This window comes from Pantherophis guttatus, chromosome 1 (genome assembly GCF_059756535.1).
Source record: "Pantherophis guttatus breed Tessera chromosome 1, ASM5975653v1, whole genome shotgun sequence".
Lineage (NCBI taxonomy): Eukaryota > Metazoa > Chordata > Lepidosauria > Squamata > Colubridae > Pantherophis > Pantherophis guttatus.
In genome coordinates this window covers 323,706,015-323,713,112 of record NC_142063.1, presented here as the reverse complement: position 1 = coordinate 323,713,112, position 7,098 = coordinate 323,706,015, and positions in this window count along the sequence as shown.

Genomic DNA, 7,098 nt, shown 5'->3' with positions numbered 1-7,098 from the left:
AGAAGTTAGTGGTTATTTAGTTTGCTTTTCCCACTAAAGGCATGTGTAGGAGAAATTCAGTGGAAACACAAGCAGGAAAATCTTGTGGGGGGAGTTTCAATTCCAGGGCTGAAATGCAAGGAGGAAACCTGTGGGAGTCACAGTACTTAATTATCTTCACTAAAAGACATTGTAGGAGGACAGCCATGTTAGTCTGTAGTGGCAAAAAAAATCAGCAATAATCTGATAACACCTTTTCTAATGTAATTAAAAGCTCTAAGCATTGTTAACTAATAAGCATAATAGAGAATATTTGTGGATAATGGTTAGAACAGATCCAGGCTGACCATACTATGATTTGTTACCCTTTTGAGGTAGCCCAGACAAAAGGCACAACAATGCACACTAGTTCTATCTTTATTGTAAGGTTTCATGACAAGAATCATGCAAATCTGAAAGTATTCTTCCCCTTCTTCCCTTTTACTCTTTGGAAAATTAGGGAGGGTTCCTTCTGAAACACTTCTCATACACCTTCTACTTCTGTGGACTAAGCAGTAACAGTAACAGAGTTGGAAGGGATCTTGGAGGTCATTTAGTCCAACCCAGGGGTGAAATCCAAAGTTTTTCCCTACCGGTTCTGTGGGTGTGGCTTGGAGGTCGTGGCAGGGGCAGGATATTGCAAAATCTCCATTCCCTCCCCACTCCAGGGGAAGGATACTGCAAAATCCCCATTCCCGCCCTTCCCGGGGGAAGGATATTGCAAAATTTCCATTCCCACCCCACTCTGGGGCCAGCCAGAGGTGATATTTGCTGGTTCTATGAACTACTCAAAATTTCTGCTACCGGTTCTCCAGAACCTGTTAGAACCTGCTGGATTTCACCTCTGGCCCAACCCCCGGCTCACGCAGGAAACCTGTACTAGGGATTCGAATCACCGAACTGTCGACCTTTCTGATCGACAAGCTCAGTGTCTTAGCCACTGAGCCACCTAGTCAGGCTAGAATACCTTTTGCCTGATGAATGTCTGTGGCTCTTCCTCTTTCCAATGATATATTCCCACATATCATTACATGATCAAAAAGGTGATGAAACAATTTTCATATCAATCACAGAGGGCAGGAAGGAATAAGAAGAGCAGGGAATATCCAGTCAGGAACAAACATCCCCAGAGAAAATGGTAAATCAAGTAACAGGCATATGCTCTTGTCCTTTTGATTGATATTCTCTTGATGTCAGCCCTCCAAGAGAACCCAAACTTGGAAACGGAAGACATGCAAGCTAATACAGTACTGTTATTATCATAGGTAGTCCTTGACCTACGACCACAATTGAGCCCAACATTTCTGTTGTTAAGCAAGACAATTGTTAAATGAATTTTGACCCATTTTACTACCATGCTTGCAACAGTTGTTAAGTGAATCACTGCAGTTGTTAACTTAGTAATATGGTGGTTAAGTGAATCTGGCTTCCCTATTGACTTTGCTTGTCAGAAGGTCGCAAAAGGTGATCACATGACCCCAGGATACTGCAACGTCATAAACATGAGTCATTTGCCAAGCTTCTGAATTTTGATCACATGATATTGGGGAGGTTGCAATGGTCATAAGTGTGAAAAATGGTCACTTTTTTCAGTGCCGTTGTAGCTTCAAATGGTCATTAAATGAACTGTTGTAAGTTGAGGACTACTTGTAATAACAGAATTTTGAAAGTAGTCCCCCCACATCACGAGACAGTCATGTCTGAGATGCTTTCTCAAATTACATTTCTGCCCTGGACTCAGATTTCTTTTATCTGACCATTGTCTTGGTTATAGCTCTTCCTCCAGTTCTTCAGTTATTCCATCTGCTCATTACATAAGATAAATATTGAAGGATGAAAGTATTTAGAAATGGGTATTTACAAATTGACAATTACCTTTAATTCTGAGCATCACAATAAAAAAAAAAAGAGAGAAACAAATTAACCAAAAAACTGTCTTTGTAGGATCAGAATAGTTGAAAATCTGCCCTGGCATTATACATTGGTAATAATACTGATCAATTGATTATATGCCATCAAATCAGTGTTGACTTTTAATAGATAGACCTTCTCCACTAGGCCTTTCATTGTCTTCCCGCAATGTACTCCTCACTCCTACAATTGCATCCATCCAGCTTGCTATAAGTCATTCTCTTCTTCTCTTTCCTTCCACCTTTTGCACCATTATGGATTTCTTAAGGAAGCTGGGTCTAGACTCTTCACATAATATATCCACAATATGTTAGGAACTGTATACTGGTATTAATATACATAATTGATTAATTAATTGGCTTATACATAGTTAATATAGTCTACTATACTATTCCCTTTTTGTTACTTGATATACTGTATAATGATATCACTATATAAATCAATAAGAGTCCTTTCTACAGGCTGTTGCATAAAGCTTATGTTCTAAGCAGGGGTGGGTTCTACTTACCTTTACTACTGGTTCGCATCATGCCCGCATGCGCTGATTAACTTTGATGACGTCTGGGTCAGTGGGCGGAGCCTCCTGCTGGTTTTAAGACCAGTTCTTGTGAACCGGTCCAAACCAGGGGCAACCCACCACTGGTTCTAAGATATAAATGCTTTATTGTTTTTTATTTTATTTTTGTTTGTACTGCAATAGTATGTATAGAGTATGTATAGTATAGTATATGTATATACATACATATAGTATGTATAACAACATTCATGGGTTTTGTAGCAGAAACTAACTGTTGTACTGTTTTTAATTAAGAGATTTAGCAATATCATTCTTCATAGTATTTACACAATCTAGCAAAGCTTTGTTTAGGCCATTTTTCCTGGACCTATGACAATTGCAGAGGTTTTATTCCCCCTATATTGCTTTTGGTGCTCTACCTTGAAAGCATATCTGCCCATATGTTCATTATTAGGGCTTCCCAAATTGTAATACAGTACCTATCTTTAGAAGCACTGTATTATTTTATCTAAAAGTAAATGTCCCACAACAGAACAGCATGTGCCTTGCTGTTCTATTGCAATACATTTGTGCCTTCTTAATTGCTATACATTTCAAATTAGTTACGGAGAACTCAAATTAACTCTTGCCAAAACAAAAGATTGGAAGCCTGGACTCAGTAGGAAAAAAGCATTTGTATTTTTTGCAAACCCTTTCATAAAATCCCCATTATTTCTGTCCAGCTCTAAAATAACTTGTGGGAGTCGATAATAGTTCAGTTTTTCCATGGTTGCCTGGCAATAATCCGTCAACACTGTTGCTTGGAGATATCCAATCCACATAGTTTTTAATATAAATGAACTATAAATCATATGATATAGTATAATAATTTGCAATGTAGTAATTGATAGCCTGCAATTCTTGCATACAAGAACTATGTTCAGCTTAGTTCTATGCTAAGCTTCTAACATAAGTTGTGCAAACTATGCACAGCTTATGTTAGCCATTATACATGGGTGTTGTTTAATGTTTGTATGACAGGTTAATGCCCCCCCTCCACATTGTTTTATTTATTTTCATAATTCCTCTGGGTGTGAATATGTAATTGCCATGACTTTGCAATAGGTAAAAATATAAAAAAAATAAATGTTTGAAAACAAAAACCCTGTACTCATTTTTATGTTTTATATTTTATCTCCTCCCCCCCCACAACAATTCCATCAACACCTATGCATGAGAAAAATAATACACTTCTAACAGTTATCAATATAGTATACTTTCCAAAATAGGGAACCAAACAGTAGCCCTGGTCCTCTGATGTTATGTATGGCTTGTTGGGCTTCCTGCTGTTTCCCTGTTTACAATTAGGACTTTTTCTTTGAAAGTCATGTTTAATCAATCTTGATTCCCCATGCCCACCTCTCATGTTTCTACTTGAGCTCCTCTTTAATGTAAAGTCCATACTTATTAGGCTAACATGAGTTATATGGAGAACTTTCCCCCCACAGTTGTATTTAAAAGGAAAATGATTAGTTTAAAAATACATTATTTCTTGCCCTATTATAATTTTTTAAATATTTCTAGAATCCATACTGCAGTCAGACACTGCTATTTACAATAACGGTCTACACCTTCTTTTTCAGATTCAATCATAATTTCACTTATAAACTACAGATGTAAATTTCCCCATTTCATTTTTAAAAGAACACTGCACCCGTACTACCCTATTATAACCAGTGTCTGATAATAAGTTCTCTCTGAATGAAACTAATTATTTGGATTGTTTAATTGGGGTTTTACCTGGAGTATCGTACTGTGATTGACTAGCAGCAAGGTGGATGGACTCAGCTACAGTGATGATGGGTACACTATTACAAGACCAGGTTAATCTATCTATCTAGTTCAGAGGTCTTCAAACTTGGCAGCTTTAAGACCTGAGGACTTCAACTCCCAGAATTCTCCAACCAGCTGTGTTGGCTGGAGAATTCTGGGAGTTGAAGTCCACAAGTCTTAAAGCTGCCAAGTTTGAAGACCTCTAAAGTTGCTAAGAGCCTATGGAGATTCTCAATCATCCAGGACATGGTTGTCTCAAAGATGCTTTCCAAAGGGCAACTGCACTTTCTTGTTTTTTTTTTTTTCCTTGAAAACATTTTGTGTCTCATTCAAGAAGCTTCAGAACTGAAGAAACTTTTTGGGTGAGAAGTGAAACTTTTCAAGGAAAAAAACCAAGAAAATCTAGTCGCCTTTTGGAAAGCACCTTTGGGGCAGTTGCTAAGAGTTAACATTGGATTTATGGTACATAATCAATTGTATATTCCTTATATAACAAAGAACTGGAAAGTGACCAATATACCATTATCTTTTAAGAATCAATCTGGAGGAAAAAAGTCTTGCTTTATAAAAACTCATTAGCTTGGCTTCTAATCTAGATAAATATCTGTTTTATAAAAGCAAAATACATACAAACATCTACGTATTATCTGTGTGTGTGTGTGTGTGTGTCTGTCTGTCTCTATCTATCTATCTATCTATCTATCAATCAATCAATCAAATTAGCACAGTAGCTTCTATTAAATTAACACGGACCCAGATTTTGGGGGGCAATATGCTGACTGTAAACCGCTTGGAGAGGGCTGTGAAGCGGTATGTAAGTCTTATTGCTATTGCTATCTTCAAGCAGAATCTTCAAGCAGAATGTTACCTGTCCTAAACAGAAGGACTGTTATGTTCTATTTATTTATTGGTTCGATTTATATGCTGCCCTTCTCCGGAGACTCAGGGCGGCTTACAATGCGTTAAGCAATAGCCTTCACACTTTTGTATATACCTGCTTAGTAGAGCTTTCGCCCCCCCCCAAGCGGTGTTCTTTTTTAAACAAAGTCAGCTTATTGCCCCCACAATCCAGGTCCTCATTTTACCTACCTCGGAAGGATGGAAGGCTGAGTCAACCTTGAGCCTGGTGAGATTTGAACTTGCAGTAATTACAGGCAGCTGGTGCTACTTAACAGCACTTTAGTCTGCTGCGCCACCAAGGCTCTATGTGCTCTGTAAAGCTCTGTGTTCTGTGAATATGTGGTTAAGATGTACCTGCATAGTTATATGTATGAAGCATAACTCTCCTAAACTTTCCATTGTCTTATATAGGACATTCTCAGCTCTGCTTTTGGGAATAGCTATTATTTCTCTGTGTAGCTCATATCTAGATGGGAGCTTTGAAGAGATTTTATCCATAGCACTTTTTTCTAGCTTTTTTGTTGATACAGTATGGGTAGGAATATCGAGAGACATTTGAATACTGAATGTTTTTAAGAAAAGATTGGGCAACCATTTGTCTGAAATGTTACAGGTTTTCCTGCTTAAGCAAGGGGTTGGACTAGAAGACCCCCCAGGGTCCCTTTTCAACTTTTATTTTGTTATTCTGAATAGAAAAACCAGAACACATACACAAACAGATGACTATGAGAGGACAAGAAAGAGACTGAGAACAAATTCTGTGCTGTCATTTATTGTTAGTCATCCAGATTTGTGCAGTTCTTACAGCCCTAATATAGGTGCATTTCTAAAGATAGAAATTGCAATGTGCAATAAACTTCATGAATTTCAGGGGAATGAGGAGAAGAGAAGGGAAATGGCTATTCTTGTTGCCCTCACTTTTTTTTTTAAGATTTTTACTCCACCTTTTTTATATATGCAATTCAAGGCAGCATATATACCAGTACTCCTTCCTCTTCCTCTTCCTCTTTTCCCAACAACCCTGTGAGGTGAGTTGGGCTGAAAGACAATGACTGGCCCAAAGTCACCCAGCTGGTTTTTCATGCCTAAGGCAGGACTAGAACTCACCATATCCTGGTTTCTAGGCCAGCCCCTTAACCATTACACCAGACTGGTTTTCTATAATTGACTCTACCTTGGCCAAAAAGTAGCAGTGGCAACAGTGTTGCAAAGTAAAGCTATTTGCTCTTTTACAGTGTACTGTTTATGTTCAATATAAATATAAATATAATGCTTGCTTTACATTTTTAAAAGTTGCCAGTGCCAGTTCAGGCAACTAAGGTTTTATTCAAATGATTAGGGAATTTTTGTTTGCTTGTTTAATTTAGAGGCACTCTTCAGGCTACATTAAGAATATAGTTCTGTAGGAAGAAATATCCTTCTGGGTTCAGCTCCAAGTGGGGAAAGACACTGGAAACATGGAGACTGCTTGGAAAGATGGTTTAATAGTGGACAGGATCACATGGTTTGAGTTCCTGAACAGAAAAAGGGCGAGACGCAGCGAGTCCCCGGGTTTTATGCCTTCTCTGGCTTTGAACTTCCTGGGGCCCAGAAAGAGTATCCTGATTGGTTGTCAGACTCCCAGGGGGTGGGGGTCTTAGCTAGCCTTGCTGGCTGATGTAATCTTCCCAGGTGCCATGTGGTGAGTTTCTGTTGCTAGATGGGTCCTATTGTGTTACAGATGATGGTCCATTGACAAAGATTGAGTTTCTGCCTCTGGCCCACTGACAAAGGGTGGGGGCAGGAAGATGGGAGCTGCTTCGTCTTTAAAACATGCTTCTCTATTTCTCATCCAGGGAAACATCATAGTCTGCCTTTTTAATATTTCCCAAAATATTTCATTCCTCTTGGAAAGGGGTGGGTGCTAACTTCTTACAATTCCATGTTTTCATTTTAAAAAG